The sequence below is a fragment of the Rousettus aegyptiacus genome, unplaced genomic scaffold (assembly GCF_014176215.1).
Source record: "Rousettus aegyptiacus isolate mRouAeg1 unplaced genomic scaffold, mRouAeg1.p scaffold_m13_p_4, whole genome shotgun sequence".
NCBI lineage: Eukaryota > Metazoa > Chordata > Mammalia > Chiroptera > Pteropodidae > Rousettus > Rousettus aegyptiacus.
Genome location: NW_023416307.1, coordinates 139,000,669 through 139,017,912, shown reverse-complemented (window position 1 = coordinate 139,017,912; position 17,244 = coordinate 139,000,669).

Genomic DNA, 17,244 nt, shown 5'->3' with positions numbered 1-17,244 from the left:
AAAATACACCAATAAAAAGAATGTGCAGGCAAAGCATTTTCACATTCAGCCAAATTGTCCTTTAAAGACTGGAAGCGAAGACTGTTGAACATGAAAATTAGAGTGGGCAGGGGAAGGTGTGTGGGAGGGATAAGTGTGTGGTGCAGGGAAGGATCAGCCATTTTTTAAATTATTACCGGCAAATGCCTAACTAAAATTTTATCAGAATTATTAAATCACAGATTTGCAAATAACCAAGAGAAGTGATAAACAGTTTCAGAAAATCTTGTAGCTTCTGCTGTCCAGAAGTAATAAAACATGATTTACTGCTCCGAACCCTGCCAAGGATTACTCAAGAGGCATAAAGACATCTTGACTTAGAAGTTCGACAAAAAATAAATTGACAGCGGCCTTTCTGAATTTGAAAAGGTCATAGACAGACTTGATAAGTGACTCATCTATTTTGATAATGGCCTACTTATCTGTAAGGAAAATATGTAACATAAAACTGGGCAGTAATAACAATGCTTTAATTTTTCTAGTAATCTAAGTATGAGTCTTAATCTTTCAGCAACACTGCTGAAGTACAACAATATCAGAAGTGTTTGTGACAGCACTTTGGCAAGATAAAGGAAATTTAGTTCAAATGTCATTAAGTTCAACTTTGTTTGCTAGTCTAAATCTTTAGGTTTACACTATCAAAATTGGTTTTCTTCTTGCTTAGTGATTTAAAGTTGGAATCAGCCCCAAGAAGATGAGAATGTATAACCTTTGAGTAAAAAGATATTTTCCTGATTGTATATTACAATCTTATCTGGGAAATTTGTCAGTTAAGAATCATAAAAAGTGGCAATTAATTTAGGTGTGTTTTTTGAAGGGGAGATCTCTTTGTTTGCAATTTTTTTCTTTTTGTCTTTCACATAGGATTATTTTTAATCATCGTATAAGGCATTAAAGGACAAGATGTACACACATCTTCATCTTAGTGCTGTAACTTTACAGGGAGAAAAGGGGTCTTCTATTGACCCTTTTGAGAATCTGATGTGAGCTATGAGCCCACTCCACAAAAATGTTTCCTCTTTGCATATGCTTTGCATATAATTTCAAGAGGGTCAAGGACCCTGAAGCCTAAATATAAATAAAGTCCTCAGAACAGAGACTTCAGGTTAAGGATTCTTGATCTAATCCTTCATTAAAACAGAACTGAGAAATGAGGGTTTTTTTGTTCTTGCTTTTGTTTGTTTGTGGTTGTAAGTAGACTTATTTATTGTAGGATCCATGATGCAAAAGATTAATCCAAAGATGGGCAACATTAGAATTTCAGCATATATCAAAAAATTATATCTTAGAAATGAAGCTATTAATAATAGATTTTTTAAATCTCGTCTCAGACACATATTTAAGGAAGCTATATTCTTGAAAAATAATTTCTTAAAGTAAACCAAATGACATGAATTTTCATATGTTTTTTTCTTCTTGTCATTTTTTGGTGAGTATCTTCTGTGGAAATTCTCAATTTGAAAACTGGCATCAGGCTACATATACACTCCCACTCCTAGGCTTATAAAGAGCCTTAATTCCTATAACTTCTCTTTTAATCTTTGTTTTTCTAAATGGTATAACATATGTGAATAAACTTGGTAAATCGTAGTTATCATTTTTAGACACTAACAATTTTAGTAATCATATTTTCTGAATTTGAGGAATAAAACATTCTGCATTGTCTTTAAATTTAAACATGATAACTTCTCTGTGGCTATATCTTTCTGATGAAATAATATATGTAACTTGATCAAATTAGCACTGTATTAAATGAGAGTCTAATATCTCAGACTTTTATAAAAAGTGTTTAGGACAATGTTTAATTTCTGCCAGAGGTATAAAGAAAAAGACTTATTCTTGTGTGCAAACCACATAGATTTGACTTAATCCACTGTAATGCCTGAGTGAAATAATAATAGATATTTTTAAACTTATTATTTAACCTCAGCAACTAATGTTTAATCTGTACTTTATCCATTTTAATCAAAAAGAACAAAGGAATTATCTATAATAAGAGATGGGACAAAGAAAAAGAAAATTTTATTATATCAGATTTTATTTTTCTAGAAAGGAATAATATTATTTTAGAAAATATATTAAAGTATTATGCATTGTTAGTACTAGAGCTTTATGTATACGTGATTTAATATAGATGTTTAAAAAAGATTATAATGGCTGTATTTTTAATCAATGAAAAGTAAAATGTGCTAGTTAAAATGTTGAAGAATGTTTTCCCAGTCAATGAGTTACATAAAAAAGAGATTAACTTTGTAATTTTTCAACATTCATGTCTTTAAGTTTGTGATGAAATTCAATGAAATACTGCTGAGGTCCCAGTAAAGACAGCACTTGCACCCATATATCACCTCAGTAAATTACCTCAATCACAATTACATTGGTAGAAGTAATACTCATATGTCATGAAATTAAAATAAGAAAATATTTATGTAAATTACGTGAAAAGATTACTAAGCACAGACAAGTAGTCTTAACTCCATCCTGAGGCAAAGACTAAAGAAGAGATTGGGAGGTTTGTCCAGTAGACACAGGTCATAATTACATAGTGGGATTGGTTTTGGGCATAGAAGTGATTAAACTGGACCCCTGTGCAGAGAAGCTCTGAATACCAGCCATATTTGTTGTTTCTCCCACATCTTTGTTGCAGCCAGTTTAAGTAAATTATGTATCCTCAAATATATGTTTGCCCTGTCTATTCTATCTCATGTTATACCTGAAAGAAGCTGGATTGAGAAACTCAAGGCTAATTCTTGGGTTTCTGCAAAAACTGGCTGGGGGTTTTAGGAATGTCTTCTACTGATCTCTCCCTGCCCCTTACCATCTTTCTGGGGAGTTGAACCCAAGAGAGTGTGGGCATAGAGGAGAGGATGAACTGTCTTTATTTACCTCGCTTTCTCAGTATTCATTTTCAGCACTTCTGTGTATTCAAAAAAGTATTTTTAAATGGATTAAGTGCATTTTTAAAGAAAAAAAAAAAGCTTTTATGAGAAGATTTTGAAAGTCACTTTACACATTTAATATACACTGATGCCCTAGGCCAATCAGTATTAGTTTATAGCACATAAAATTTGCAAAGACATTTTCACCAGAGATCTGCCAAAATATCTTGCATGGAAATTGATCTGTCAGCTTTGCTCATAACAGTAGAGACTTAGAAGATTTGTAAAAATTAGTTTTGAAATCCTTGGCCCTCTCCTTGAATAATGGGCAAAATGATTAATTTGACATTTGTGTATTTTGAGGCCTCTAGTTTACATTTACATCCAAGGTTATTTATGCCATATGTAATGCCCTTGTGCACACTGATACAGTTGCAGATTTTAATGCTGTCTTTATATTACAAATTTTCAAAAATAGTATTTGATATTTATATTAGGTAAAGAAGATTCTGAGGCTAAAACTCCCATGGAACATAAGAATAATTGGTGAATTGTATTCATTCATATTCAAAGAATTCTGAACTAACTTATGCATTATCCTCCCTATGTCTAACTGCTACCAAGATCTTTATTTGAAAAGTGTATTGTTTTCTTCAAAAATGGTGTTAATCTCATGTAGTTGAATAAAAATTAATTTTTTTTCATTTAAAAATGCATTTTTTTTTGTTTCCAGATATGACAGAATAGCTAGTATCAGACTAACCCTCCTGCTAAGAACATCTGTAAAAACTTGTGCAACATGCAAAAAACAAAGCAAAACAAGCAGTTATTTGAAGGCACTAGAGACAAGGCAAGTCAGACAAGGGATTTTTTAAAACATAAGATTAACAACATGATGTTTACAAGAGACATATTTAAAATAAAAGTTCCAAAAGACTACAAATTAGAAGTATGAAAAAGGTATAAAAATTTAACCATAGAAAAGCTAGAATAGAAATCTTAGTACTAGGCAAAATTTAATTCACATCAAAAACAATAGAATAAGGGATAAAGGAAAAACGTTATGTGCTGGTAAGAGACATAATAGAACAGTAATTTTAGCTACCATAAAATCTATACTCCAAAACAATATAGCTTCAGAATATTTGCAGAAATTTAGCAAGAAATATGATTATCAATAATTTTAATTGAGGATTTTTATACATCAGTCTCAGAAACTTGGAACTCTCAACAGACAAAAAAGTAAGCAGATATATGAAAGATCAGATTCAATTAGAAAGTTCTAGGTATTAGATATATATGAAACTTTCAATCAAAAAAAAAAAAGAAACGGGAAAACAAATTCTTCTTGAGCACAAGAGAAATATTAACAAAAATTCATTGCAGATTAGGTCACTTAGGTAACTTCAATAAATTCCACAGACTCACTATCATATTGACTATATTCTCTGGTCATAATGTAATAAAATTAGAATTAATAATAAAAGGCCGGATTTTTTGAATTCTTGTAGTTTAGAAACTAAATTATGTATTGCTAAATAATCCTTGGACCAGAAAGGGAATAATGAAACATTTACAACTTAATGGCTATAAAACACTCATATCCAAATTTATTTGACATAGCTAAAGCAACATAGAGAGATATTTATAGCTGTAAATACATTGACCTAAGGAAATAAGAGAAGTTAAAGCCCACAAGCTCAAAATTTTACTCAAGAAGTTAAAAAATAGCAGCAAAGGAAGTCCAAAAACATATGACTGAAAGAAATGATAAAAATAAAGATAAAAAACAATGGAATAAGAATAATTTTAAAAAATCAATAGACAGTATTAACAAAATTAAAAGGTGGTGCTTTTAAAAGATTAATAAAACTATAGCAAAAGTGAACGACAAATGAATTCACAACATTATGAATTCATTTAATACCACTGAACTGTACTTAAAAATGACTTAGATGGTAAATTTTATGTTATGTATATTTATCACCATAAAAAAATGGAAAAAGAAAAAAATCTTGTTGCTCTAATATTTCAAGTGATCTGTGCCTCTAAATAAGGAGTTGCTATTCTTTAATGTTGCTCTTAGTGCCTGGACTAAATTTGCCTTTTCAAATTGCTATTTATATATTCTGCCATTTATATATACACCTGAATGAAGCTGTTGGAGACCAAAATAAAATTTGCAAGTACTTTAATTATGTTTTTAAATATTATGCAACAACTGAATATGTTTACCTTTAATAACCTATAAATAAACATTATATAAACATAATTATGTGAATTTATTCTAGAAATTATTTTTAATGGAAGTTCCACTAGTATAAAAATTAATCACTATTAAAATTAAGTTAAAGAGTGATAAATATTCTAAGATAAAATATTCTTTCATGATATAAAATAGAAATATTTACATAGAAAATCAGACTCAGAAAACAAAAAATGACATGTCATTAAAAAGGAAAATAAAAAAATAATATTTGTATTTTTAAATAAGTTTGGGGAAGAATAGCTGGAAGGCAAGAAAGATATTTTAGAGTTAATTTCTATTAGGTAATTTCTAATATTTCTATTTTTAGAGCTAATAACTTACAGTAACATCACTAATGGATCAGAATATGAATGTATTTTTTAACTCTATCTCAATCATAATAGATGAATTTCAAGAAGAAGTGGATGAGAAAAAAATTCTCTATCAAAATCACTATATTTTTTTGTTCCTAGAGCTACATGGCAGCATAGTTGAATTACAATAGCAGCTCCTCACTGACTATTACTCACTTCAAGTGTGAAATTTTAATTTTCTAAAATATAGGATAGGTAAGTGTCAGAAACGTATTAAACACATATTCTTACTTCTAAGAATTTTACATGTTAAACTCTTTGAGGATTAAAAAAGAGAAAAAATAGACTCAAGTATTAGCAGCAGAATTTATCACATATTCTTAGTAAAATAAAGAAATCCAAATGTCCATCAAAAATATTGCTAATATGTAAAATTAAATTTAAAATATCTAGCTATTAATGCTACAGAACAAGAATGGTAAAAAAAAAAAATCATATGAGTATGTTACTGTTAAGCCTGATGCAATAGGTAAAAAAAATTAATTATTTTATGTTAGAATATTAATTCAGAATACCAACAATGAAACCAAATTCTATAATAGTTGAGTGTGTAACAGAAACAAGTAAAGTTATAGAATATGCAATGAGTGAAATCTTTTAGAATAATGTAAAAAAATTATAAATATTTCTATTTCATTTTTCAACATCTGTCATAATATAAATAAATAAAATTACTGATAGAATTAAAAATTATTATGTGAACATTTTGGGATTTTTTACAGTAGCATAACATGACCACATAAACATATACTAGTAAATAATTTCCTTAACCAAATCTAGACAAAAATAATTCATTGGTCCAGGGATACAACAATACTACAAATGTTTGTGGAAAATCAAAGAGCTTATAACAAAAATTCCTAAAAATATATAAATATGTAGAACTTACAGGGAATTCTTTATTTCTTTTCTGCACATTTAAAACTCAATAAATGAATGATTAACCAAAGAATCTCAACTTCACTCACACTTTTTTATAGCTTCTACCAGCTACACAATGAAATTTGGGGCTTCAGTAAAATATTGGATATAATGAATGAAAATATTGACTTAAAGCACATTTGCCAAACAAATTTAAAATTGTTACCAATTACACAATAGGAAAGTGAAAATAATGTTGTCCTATCACTAAAACTTTAACTAGAGATAGCAAGCAGCACTCTTTTACAAATTACTGATGTTCTTTTAAAAGTATACACTATAGAATATGTACTTTAGAAAATATCTTTATATTCTTTCTTTAAATTTATTTGCTCAGGATTAATTTGGCATAATGGCAAAATATTATACACAAATGATGCCAGAATAAGAATTCAGTGTGCCTTGAATAAAGAGTAAAGATATTCAAATAAAAAATAAAGCTATCTTTATCAAAATAAATAAATTATTTACATTGTAGTGGGCCAAAGAGTATCCCATCTGCTGGGGTTGGTAGAGGAAGTAGCTGTCAGATGACTCTCGGCTGTCAACCCTCTTCCTTTGCTTAAGAGAGCTACCTTGTCCTAGGACATACCTCCCTTCTGGGACAGCCAACGCTCCAACTTCTGACCAGCATGGGAGTATAATGGCCAGTCTCTCTCATGCCAGCTTCAAACAACTATGTAAAACCATCCCAGATCCAAATCCTGCTGGGTGGTCAGGTCAGTCCAGGCTTTGTTGAGACCACACCATAGCCCACCTTTCCTCTTTCCCAAACCTGCTTCTTTCCCTCTCCTTTCCTGCCCTACTTTCCCTTCTCTTCCCTCTTTTCCAAAGATATTAATCTCAAGTGGGCTCACCAATAAATGTTTGCATTCTAATCTATATCTCAGAGTCTGCTTTCTAGGGAACCAAATATACCACATATGCTAAATAAATTGTCACCTCCTGACATTAACAACAATTTCTCCATTGTAGGAAAAAAAAGGACAAACAACTCAATTCTCCTGCAGATCTGATTATTAACCCACATATATTACAATATCACCTTTAAAGGAAAAGTTTAAGAAGCAAAAAGAATGTTATGACCTTTTTCATTTTCCAGATGACCTGTGAAATTTGAAGAATTAAAGTGAGTGTGAGGTATTTTAACTATGTAAAAATGTACAATTTAAATTGATTAGCATACTAAGGAATGCATATTTATGAGACATTGAATGTATAAGAAATAAACAACCTTTAAGTTGTTTTTCTAAAATCTAATATGATGCCGTTTGAAGTACTATAGTATATTTAGAGCAAGAAGTTACTTGACATATTTATAAATACTTTAAAGCTCTCGGGTTATATTTAACTTCATCAGTGGAAGATGTAGCTTCTCAAAATGTATTAGGAATTATGCAAGTTCTACTATAACTTCACAAGAAAGTTAAAGTAACTTACATCTAGTGACTGTGACTTTAGCTATTTAGAGCAAGTAAAGTTTGAAACTATCATAAGGAATTTCATTGCCATGAAAGTAACATTTGTAACTTTTATAACAAACTGTTAAATCCTATGACTTTAAATGCCTAATCATTGTGACTAAAATTTTGCATTTTAAAATAAACTCATGTTCAATCATTTGATCTGTATAATCCAAATATAAAAACATTGCTTAAGAGACCCAGCTATTACTAATAAATAAAATATCCACTTTTTCTGCTACTTTTGGGCTAGTGGTAGTTTTGCTAGTTACTATATTTGAGAATTTTTAAAGGGCTAACCAGAAATTTCATACTGAATGAACTATTTAGACTGGTTAAATCTATAAAAGATTTTTTTAAAAAAAGTAATCCCCACAAATTATACAACTCCAAGTCATCAGTTTTAGATCTGTATCAGACTTTGTTCTGACATAAGCAAGATAATGTCACAGAGGTTGAGATGAATTATTTGTAATGGATTGTTCTGAATCATAGTAGTTCCAGATCTTCTATTCATTCGGTCATCACGTATTTATTCAGTACGGTGTTAGGTATCTAACAAATTACCTCAAAATATAGCTGCCTAAATCAACAAGCATTTATTACCACACGGTTTCTAAGGATTAGAATACAAGAAGCACCTTAGCTAGTGATTCTAACTTAGGGTCTCTCAAGAGGTAGCAGTCAAGCTGTCCACCTGCTCTGAGGTCTTCTCAAAGTTCAACTTAGGCTACAGAACCCACTTCTCAGCTCACTCACATATTCGTGGGCAAGCCTGGGTCCTTGCCACATGGGCCCTCCACAGGGCTTCTCACAACATGGCAGCTGGCTTTGCACGGAAAAGAAAGTAACAATAAGAGAGCATCCCCTAGCAGTTGTAGCTTTATAACCTAGCTTCAGAAGTGATACAGCATCACTTCTGCTGTATTCTATTTGTCATACAAATCAACTCTGCTACATATAGAAGAGCGCTAATAAGATGGTGGATGCCAGAAGGCAAAGATCAGTGTGAGCCATCTTGCAGGTTGGCTCAAGCACCTTCCATTGGCTCAGAGATGTATGAGGCACTAGAAGAAAAGCAGACATGAATCCTTCCTTTGTGGGGCTTCCACTTTAAAAGCAAAACTGGCCTTAAACAAAGAGTTATGTTTCCACTATTATGAAACTCGTCTAAAAGAATGAGCTCGTTCTTTAGGCAAGTATACTGAGGGAAACACTGAAAGCTTCACTGAGGAAGTGTCACTTCGACCTAGCCTATAGGATAAATATGAGTAGCTGGGTAGATAAACTTTAAAGGCAATATGGGGGATTTGGTTTTGAGGAAAGATGGCATTGAAATAAGCTTTAGAAAGATGGTGTTGAAATTGAGAGAATGTAGAAGGGAAGCATATGTGTTCCTCTTCAGAAAAATTTAACATCAGAAACATGTTTTTCCACTAAGAATGGAAGTCAATTTCTGAAATATCTTAGTAGCTAGATTTTGAAAGCTGAGAGAATGTCTCAAAGCAGCTACATGTCTAATTTGACTAACCTTGCTATTCTTGACACCCAAAGACAAGGTAAGCATTTTTCCAGTGACAATAAACTGTTAATTTACTTTCTTGTTATATACAGCAGAGCCCTTGATGTAACTAGTTATTCAAAATCCTTATGAAACATTATTCAATTATTTGAGTCATAGAACAACAGCTATTGTGAGAATTAATAATGAGTTTAAAATTGTAACTATTATAAGCCTTTCTAAAGGTATATTTTACTAAAAAGCTATAAAAACACAATCTGCAAATAAGTCATTACAAGAGCTATCCTACGGTTCTCTTCTTACTGTAGTCAAATATTTTTAATAATGTGATTTGTAAAAACTGTTCTTTACTCCCATAAAACTGAGACTTGATGCTGAGGGAAAAAATCAAAAAGATGTGGAAAAAATCCTTCTCTAATTTACAAATCTTAGCCATTTTTCATCTTACATATTACTAGATTTGTTAAAATGGGTACTTGACCTGACTCTCCACTATCGTGAATATATTGCTCTGTGTGTGTGTGTGTGTGTGTGTGTGTGTGTGTGTTTCACTGGGAGAAAGCAAAATTTTTCAAAGGCTGGCCACAGACCACCAGCAGCTATATCACCTGGAAGTTTCATAAAAATGCAAATTTTCAGGCTCACCCCAAGGCCACAGAATCAGAAACTTTGAGAGGTTGCCCAGCAGCCTGGTTTTTGACAAACAAGGTGATTCTAATGCACTGAAGTTTGAGAACTAGTAGGATACAGTGTCATTCATTATTGTCAAGTCTTTGTTATCACCTCTGTTGAGTGATCAGAGCTGACAGGCTTCTGTTTTGCCATTGGGATTCAGCAATTCAACTAACTCTAACACAACAAGCTTCAGAGGCTGTACTCATCCACCTCTCAAAGCTGCAAAGGATGTATATAAATCAAGGCAGAGTTGTGTTGACGGCAAGGGATTATTTGCAGATCTCTCAAGCCTTCCACAAATTTAACATTAAATTTGGGGAAGATACCTTTCTAGACACTGTGATTTAATTGATATTTTTAGCCTTGGAAAACAGATGGAGTAAAAAAAAAAAGAATCATCTGAACTGGCACCAGGTACTCTGGACAACTATAGTGTGAGTCTGACTCTATAAAATGGGACGAACCTACGTGGCTTAACCTCTAAAGGTTTCGATTTCCTCAAATGTAAAATGAAGGTTCGACCACTGTGTGACCTTCATTTTTCCACAAGTTATACCTTAAATTTTTTTTCTCTTGCATTTATTCTTTCAGAAATATATCATGAGTAGGGTGACAAAACAGTCTTGTCTCCTAGAATTTGAAAGTCCCCTATCCAGAGAACCCCTGAGTCCTAGGCAAACTAGGATGGTTGGTCACCTAATTTGCACCAGTCAGTCAAATGGCACCTAGTGGCTGAAGAAATTTAATTTGATTCTAAGTTTATACCAAATTTCTATCAATTTCTAAGAGAATTCAATTTTTAAGGGAGTTTTTTCAAAGTTCTAGATTGAATTAAAATTAAGGACAGTCTAGCATTGATTCTTTTAGGATCAATATATAAGCCTTAATATAACAAAATCACATTTAGGTTTGGTAGTGGCAAAGTGACTTTATACTGACTACTTTCACCAGCCATTCAAGAAAGTAAGTCCTCTTTTATCATGACAAGCAGATAGGATGACTTTTCTGCTTTAGTTCTGAGAGTCCTGGGTCTCAGGATAGTTGGTCACCCTATCAGTATGTTTGACAGCTGAGTAATATGTTCTAAAATTTTACATTTAGAAGTTCTCTCCTTTTTAAAAAGTCCAATTGGCTAATCAGGTTCATTTGTCCTTTGATTTAGTAGACTTTAGTCTAGACAAGATGGAATCAAAATTTCAAACACTGAATTTTAAAGAGTGGTTTTATAGTTATTCGCCTTCCTCATAATCTTTGCTCCCAGTTAAAAAATCAAAAAGTGATTCCCAGGGAGAAAGGAAGAAACAGACACCAACACCTTGGCCTGCTTTGAAATATCCCAGCAGCCTGGCCCCATTTGTCTGGTGTGTTTACCAGAAGGTGAGAAGTGGGAGGAGACTCCAGCTCTCAGAAGGGGAAATCATACTTGGAGCTGGCCCATCCTGGGTGGCCCACTTAAAGCTTTTATTTCTTAATGGAGGCACTGATGGCCAGATGCCCCAAACATTGACCTCAATGAGAAAACTCTCAGTTCCCATGGGTGGGAGTGACTATATAATTATGGTCAAGTGTCCACTCACAGGTTTTATCTTGGCAGGTGGCAGCTATTTATTTCTACTTTGGGTAGTTTCTAAAAGTGATTATGTATGTCTTTCTTCCCCATATACTCTAACCATATAAATAACTTCCTGTATTCAATTTCCAATTATTCATAATCTTCAGACTTCCACTTTCACCACCAACCCTTTTAAATCAGCAGTAGAATCATTACATCGTTTTGTGAATAGCTGGAGGAGATCCTGTAATTTCTTCACAAACTACATTTCCTCCCAGCATTATACCAAGTGCTAAGTATTTTTAGTGAAGTATGGCTTCAATTATGCTAATTTAATGAGTCATCTGATTTAAACTTGGCATGATAACTGATAACTGCCATGGTGGAAATAAAACAATTCAGAAGATGAGTTTTTATTCTAATTTTGTGGGTCGTTTGGCCAGTTGACATTGGCAAGCAAGTAATTTCATCTCTACGGGTTTCAGCCTGGTAGAATTAATCTTTGCTTTTATGCTTGGATGTTATAAGTGGAAATCAGTATATATGACAGCAACAGTATAAACATCAGGAAATTATCAAACCTTAGAATGATTCAAAGCAATGAAATTTAAGATTATTTTAGGAATATAGAAGTTCTAATCCCTTAGAAATAAAGCAAAGTAATCTGGTAAGATTTGATGGGTTTTTTCAAAATCTAGTTAATTGACTATACTTCAAAATTGTTCCTACAGTAATGAAATTATATCGTCAACTTAAATAAAAAATTCCTGTTTGGGGATCTCTTCTAGCTAGAAAAGAAAAATACCATTGCTGATGCCCATCTACTCCAAGCCCATTTTTTTTCTGGTTTATTTATCCAAGGCAGTGCCTGTAATTTGGTCCATGGTGTTTCAAATTTTGTACCTTTAATTTCATAGAGACCATGGTACATGTGGGGCCATTTTACTCAATAAAAATCCTGTTGGTTTTGCTCATGTCTCATTTTCACTACTGACATGTTTTTGGCTTTCAATAAGTTAATTGCTATCTCTTTGTTTCAGGTTAAAGCTTCCACTTAAAGGCACAGCCAACCCTGTTTCCACCTGGTAGGAATGAGACTTCTCTAAGCACTTACTAAGACTGAAAACAACTATAGTCTACTATTCTCTGTTGCTGTGGAACTAAGCCCAGGCTTAATGTGAGGTTTTCTCACTGAATACTGGGGGCTGGACAGGGTTAAGAAGGGGTAAATAGTCAGGTATGGATGGCTAATTACCCCTCAAAAACCATTGCACCTCCAGGAATCTCCTGCACCAGGTAGATGATGCACCCTTGACTACCTGCTGTCCTGGTGTGTCTCTACACAAATACTGCAATTCAAATTCCAGGCGGAGGAAATGTGATTGGCCTAACTGGAATCATGGGATCACTACTGAGGTGGAGGACTGTGGAAGGCAGCTCTACAGGAATCACACATAGAGGGTGGTCATGTGTGCGGGTACAGTTATTAGAACCAGGGTAGGGAATATAGGGTGGAGAAATTTTGTCAGTCTTCATACGTCCACTTCTCAATCTCAGATTCTCTATTTAATAAAACATGAGAAAAGAGACAAATATGCCTTACAGAGCAACCCCCTCAGGCCATCTTGGATCCCAAATCTTACTTGTAAAACACTGTCGAAAGGAAAAAAAAAAAAAAGCCTTCCTCCTTATTTTGTTCATGGATTCTCTCCTTATTTTTAGGAGAGAATAGAATAAAATAGACAACACTCATAATCAAACAATGTGTACCCGTACATAGATAAATGTTTCCCCAAATAAAAAGGGAATTATGGTGCTTTCTAACTGATTTTTTGAAGATATCATCTTTACAAAACTATATCCATTTCTGTCCCAGTGGTAGTTTTCCCCAGAAGACATTTATCAATATTTGAGATATTTTTGGTTACCACACATAGAGGCAAGGGTACCACTATCATCTAGCAGAAAGAAGCCAAGGATGTTGCTAAACATCTCACAGAGCAGGGTTCCCTACCCTGCAGCACAAAAGAATGACCAGGTTAAGAACACTGCCCTGCCCTGTTCTCCAACAGCTCCCCCTCTTTCCACGTACAAGGAATTAGAAGAATATTTTAGTTACAGTGCCAAACTGTCAGGTTCCATAGAATCCCAATCCATCTCACAAATACTGCCAAGAACCCCTCTTTCTTCCCACCTAAGATCGAACTTGGCAGGGATACTGATAGGCAGACTCAACGAAGCCTTCAAAATCTTCTAGCACATGTTTACTTACACTGAGCACCTAGATTCCTAGGAGGACCTACAGGTCTGCAACCTCTGAGATGTTCTCACACATGGATGCTGCACTGACAGACATAGCTGACTCCAGAAAACCCTTTTTTCTTCTTCTCCCTTAGGATGCCACTTGGTCTTTCTTCTCTGTGCCACCCACTTATTCAATCGACTTCTGAGCTCCAGTGGAGTGTAAAGACACACCTCCTTTATGATCATGGCATGACAAGAAGGTTTGAGGTACCCTAGAATGCCTTCCTTGGTGCAGTCCTTTCTTGGCGATAACCCCAATTATCAGGTGGTTTTCTTCCACAGCTGTGTCAATCAGGTTATACTTCGGGGACTCAAACTTTGCAAAAAACTACAAGTTTACTTGCTGTCATATCTTATAGCTAATACCAGTAAATTAACCTTTTTTTAATGCAATACTGTTTTCTTATTTCTGACAAGACAGAAACAAGTCTGTTTTTATTTAATGCTCTTCCAGTCAATTTTCATGCAAAATAGAATTTCATTACATGGGTGGATTAATATTTAAGAAATCTCTCACTAGTAAAGATACCCTACATACTTTTTTTTACTATTATGAATATTTTTTAAGGCATCATGTCTATAAAGCTTGGTGTAAAGTCTTATTATTTCTCTATAATAAATTTCTAAAGAGGAATTACTGATTCAAAAGATATGCCCATTTTTAAGTATAGTTATAACATTATACAGTATAATTATATATAGTATAATTGTAACAATACACAGTATAGTTGTAACAATATGTAGACCCATCAAACTTGTGTTAAAATTTCCTCCTTCTTTACATCCTCTCTTTCTCTTTTTCATCAATCTTTTAAATCTTTGTAAATCATTAAGTGGAAAACAAGTTATTTGATTGCTAGTGTACATAGTTTTAATGTTTGTTGCCATTTTCATTTTTTGTAAATTTTTAAAATTTTGCTGTGTTAGTGTTTTATTTTTTAATTTGTAAGATTTCTTTGTCTGTTATACACAAATATTTTTTCAAAAATGTTTTTAAATTTTATTTTATGATATGTTTTTCTGAATAGAGGTCAAAGCTTTTGTAGCCAGATCTACCAATCTTTTCTTTATAGTTTCTAGCTTTCTTATGATGATTAGAATGGTCTTATTTGTGTGTATTTTGGGGGGGGGGGATGAAATATAGGGTTAAGAATGGATTTAAGTTTTTATTTCTGTTTCTCTTGGTTTTGTTTTGTTTTGTTTTGTTTTCATTTTATGATTGCCCCTTGTCTCTGTGCCATTTAGGGAACACTTTGTTTTTTCTCATTGATTCTAAATGGCCTTTTTTTCTACTATTGATGTGTCTAAATACTGTGCCCGCTAGTATGTTACTATATGATAGGCAAATCTTCCTCTTTCATGACTCTTAAGTTATTTCATAAGTTTAGTTTTCTCCAAGTGCCCTCATGCAAAACAAAAACAAAAACTAAATAAAGAAACAAAAAACTCCATAGATTGCTCTTAAAAGTAAGTTTAATTTTTGATAAATTTTTATGATAAATTTGCAGCTGCACAATATTGAATTTTCTTAAGCAATGTTTTTATCTAAATATTATGAATGCTTATTAAAAAGCATCATAACTATATAATGCATCTCTTGTTTAAGCAGAGAAAATAAACTGTGGTGACAAAGTAAAGGACTTGGAAGGGTACTTCACAAAAGAGAAACCTTACACCACCAACAAATTAATTAGTTACCAATAACTCAACAAACAAAAATATGTACCATGCTTCACAAGTATTATCAAGGAAATGCAACCTAAAATCATCCTGAGATATAATAAATTTTTAGGTGATAAACTCCAACAAGTGTAGGTAAGAAGGTGGAAACTTGCTCTTACATTGCCATTAACACTGTCAATTGATACAATTGATACACTTGAGAAAACAGCTGAATAGTTAAGTATTACTCATAAAAGTGGAAGGTGTCCATAAGCCTATAATCCTATTGTCTGGCATATATATACAAAACACTGGCATATATACATCAGGAGATACACTCAAAATGTCCTCAGCAGCATTATTTGCAATAGCCATATATTGAAAACCATCCATATTTTCATCGGCACTAGAATGGGTATTCAAATAGTTATGCATTCACATAATAGAACACTACTTAGCAGTGAAAATGAATGAACCACAACCATATCCAACAATATGGACAAATTTTACTATCATAGTATTGTATAAAAGACACAAAGGAATACATGTGATAAATTTGTATAAAGTTTTTTTTAAAAAGAATATACTAAATAGTATTTTGAGGGGTATGCATATAAATGATAAACTATGAAGAAAAGCAAAAGAATGATTATCATAAAAGGTAGGTTAATGGTTATTCTTAAAGGGAAATAAAGAGGAATGTACTCAAGGACAGACACTAGGGGTTGTTGATTATTGACGATATTCTTTATTCTCATCTTGAGAAATGGCAATATATGTGTTCACTTTATTATTCTTTAAAAGTCATAAACATTTTATATACTTTCTTATATGTGTGCTATATCTTACAATTTATACTGAGAAAATGAGAGTATCCAGCCCACCACAGTTTTCCTCAAGCATCAGATGCAAGGCATCTGTTCTATCCACCTTCTTCTTCACACATGGAGTCAGATTTTTCAATCCAATATAGAAGAAACAACACCAAAAATAATTAATGCATAATTCTTTGAGTAGTGCATGCATGGTTTAAAGAGAGGCAATAGGAAGGGGGCTCAAATCCCCAAAGCAATTATCTCCTCAGCCCATAAATTTTTCAGATTTGAGGCACATAAGATATTTTGAGTAGGATTTCTCCCTTTCAGTGAAAAGGTTGTGAGGGCTCTGGACTCAAGGAAATCAGTCACTCCATTATACAGCTTCTATGGGTTTCTTCAGGGACCCAGGGAAGATCACCAGGAGTTCAAAGACCTGTCTCCCCCAGAAGCAATTTTGTCATCTTAAACAATGTCTGACAAGTTAAATTAATTCATGAATTTCACCAGATAGGATGAGCCAAAATATTTTTCACATCCAATATACATGAATACAAGCCATAAGTGCTAACTTACTTGGGATTCTTAACTGCAAGCAACAGAAGCTGCCTCTGGTTTATAAAACAGAAAAGGATTTTATGAACACAATATTGGTCATCTTGTAGAATCACTGAGAGGAATGGAAAGCCCTACCTGAGCTACTCTTCCAAGAAAAAGGTCCAAAACCCTACAGCAGAGCTGGCCTGGTGAGGAGTCAAGGACCACTGCTGCCTATCAATGTCACTCCTAG